The sequence below is a fragment of the Seriola dumerili genome, unplaced genomic scaffold, assembly GCF_002260705.1.
Source record: "Seriola dumerili isolate Sdu_G_001 unplaced genomic scaffold, Sdu_1.0 BDQW01000025.1, whole genome shotgun sequence".
Classification (NCBI taxonomy): Eukaryota; Metazoa; Chordata; class Actinopteri; order Carangiformes; family Carangidae; genus Seriola; species Seriola dumerili.
In genome coordinates this window covers 23,206,443-23,209,404 of record NW_019174280.1, presented here as the reverse complement: position 1 = coordinate 23,209,404, position 2,962 = coordinate 23,206,443, and the positions used below count along the sequence as shown (strand labels likewise).

The 2,962-nt window shown below is 36.8% G+C and overlaps 1 long non-coding RNA gene across 1 annotated transcript; it reads left to right on the top strand.

Moving 5' to 3' along the window:
• The first annotated feature begins 403 nt into the window (after positions 1 to 403).
• LOC111235439 lies at positions 404 to 1,885 on the top strand. Its single transcript, XR_002665681.1, has 3 exons — positions 404 to 430; positions 1,210 to 1,277; positions 1,828 to 1,885. It is a non-coding gene; the product is annotated as an uncharacterized LOC111235439 (long non-coding RNA).
• The last annotated feature ends 1,077 nt before the right edge of the window (positions 1,886 to 2,962 follow it).

Below are 2,962 nucleotides of genomic sequence, written 5' to 3'. Positions count from 1 at the left end.
TTTTTTTTTTTTTTTTTAAATGTCAGCTTTGGTGGTTGTGCTGTAAAGGTGCAATATAAGATGTGGCCAGAACTTTATTTTAAAAAATAAATAAATGAATTGACACTATCAACCGTGTGTGAGGCAGCCACAGTGACGATGTCATGATCAAGACCTCATCTGTTGTATTTCAGTTATCTCCTGAAATGCGCATGCGCACCAGCCAGCCCCGACCTGTCCTGTGTTGTGATACCACTTTGTGACGCTAGAGACTGTGTGAGTCGGTGGCGCGTCAAGTCTGCTCTCAGTCCCACGAAGAAGAACAACTTCCAGCAGCTCGAGGTTATCAACACAGAAACACAGGAATGGCTGAACCTCCTAAAGGACGATATTCATCTGTATCCTGAAGGACCGAGCTCGATGCCGAGCTCGCAACTTTCCTGTTAGCTAGGTGAGTAGCTTCATGTTAGTTCTGAAGCTAAGAGTATAATCAGTGCAACGACTGACAAACATTTCAGGTGGTGATATTGAGGTTGTCCACAGAAGTTTTAGCGGTTTACTAGGATTGTCACGTGACGAAAACGAGACGAAACGCAACGTAAATGCTGGTCATGTGACGATAACTATAATTAAATATATTATTGTTGACGAATAAAAACGAGACTAAATATGGTTTACAAAATAAAAACTCTGCTAAAATGTCTCTTCATTTTCGTTGACTAAAACGAGACGAGACGAAATGTTATCGAGTCATTTCGACTCGTTTAGTCGAGTTATTATTTTGCAGTATTTCTGTTTCCTGTGTCTCACTTCATCAGGTCGCACTGCGCCGACGCACGCGACATCACTTCCTCAATCCCCACTCGCGGGCGGCATTTAGAAGCTGCAGCTGCGGTTGAACTACAATTTCAGAATCATAACACAACAGAAAAGGACCGAAGGCCGGCAGCCAGTCGGAGACTAATAGAAAATTTTCATTGACTAAAACTAAACTAAAATGCTCTGACTTTTAGTCGACTAAAACTTGACTATACTAAAGAGTATGAATGTGACTAAAACTAATAAAAACTATGACAGCTTGACACAAAGACTAGACTGAAATTAAAACAGGCTGCCAAAAACACTAGTTTTTACCACTTTTACATTACTGCTAGGAGATCAGCCATGACTGAAAGTGAACTAGGTCTTCACATTTCTCAGGGGATTTCAGCATCCCTCTGTCTTTTTCAGGACCTGAGCCAGTACAGATGCAATATCGCCTCCACCTTCACCAACGGCAGAGTCAAGACACTGGCTAGGTGAGTAACATGCTATCATTCTCTTTGAAAAGTAAGACTTGTCTATACCACTGATTAAATCAGACCCACAGTGTAAATATGTTCATACTGCTGATTCTTAATGAATATATGACTGTTTATGTATTGTAAAGTTTGTTGGTTATATAGTGAGTGTACATTGAATTCTTATCACACTTGGTTGTTTACGCTTAATTTAACATCAACACCTTGAGGTATTATCCCTGCACATGATAGATATTGTCTATACTGTGATCTTTTGCATATTCCCCTAATTAATACCTTTTGCGCTTCTCGCCCAGCAGGAGTTTTGTGATTCTAAACCACTTTTGTACATAGTTGTGTAGTATGGGTTTTTTTATTTTTTTAATTTACATGTAAATGTATCATTTAAGATTCATTCATAAAGTCTCTTTTATTACAGTATATGCTAAATAACCTTTTTAAATTGATTTGTGCATCTTTTATGTTCTGAAGTCCTTAGACTGCTTGAAAAACATTTCATAGTGAAAAGAGGAGCTGCTTGACATGTTGTTTTTTTTTCTTTTCATAGGGTTGGCAGAATCCTCCTCAGGCTGGGACCATACCTTTGCAGCCCCCCGAAAGCAAGAAATGGTAAGTCATGCGCATGGATTTAAACAACAAAATGTTACAATGGGTAAAAATGATTCTGTTAACATTTATATTAATGATGGATTTCACTCTAGTTTACAATGCAGGTCTGTAATGTGTTTCAAATTACCCTCAATAATACACTGAACAATTTTTGCATTTGTAAAAAGAAAAACAAGACTTTTTTTTAATGAAACCAAACAAATGTCCAGTGGTGAAGTAATGCAGATACAATGTGAAAGACAGTTTGTGTAAAATTTTGCACTCAAGTTCCCACACAGTATGACACTGAAGTTGCAAGTAGAATTTTTGAGCCTATTTTAACAGTTTATATTTTGTGCAATTGCATTTCCACACAGTTAAACATTTTAAGATGAGTTAAAATGATATTGTGGTTATTACATTTAAGTCGTCATATCGAATGCATCAGAAAACAATGTGGATGTGATTATTGATATTTGGCTTGAATATTACAATTAAAATACTTGTTTGGAAACTTGCTGTCTCTGATTTGTTTAAGGAACTTATTTTGATGTAGTGAGGAATTACTTGGTACAAACTCTTTATCAATTCACCAACCAAAGCTCTATAAATGTTAAACCACAACCAGGTAAGGTGTAACAGCCTGTTTTATGCTGGGAAGTGTGTATTAGTTAGCAGATGGGTTTATTAAGATGTTGGCTGTAACTGTGTACCTGGGCTCAAATTAGGGTCAAAATGATTTTGAGCTTGTAAAGTGATGTTCACAAATAAATTCCAATGTTTGTAGTTGTAAATCAACCTTTTGTAAACCTGTAAAATCTGCAGGAGAAATTCATGTTTGCGTATGTGAAACAATTGCACTTGTGTCAAAGAGATTTGTATTTGTTGAAAGTCTGAATCAAAATTCAACAAATGATCAATGTTAAAGAAAGACACTGTAACAGAAGAAATTGATTTGTCAACATCTGTGTTGTGATAAAGAGCAGAAAACAGTACAACTCTGGTCAAAAGTTCCCACAGTGACACTTAAGTGACAAGGATCAAAATTTGTACTTGTCAGTGTCCCACACTGGGAATCTTGCACACTGAGTTTT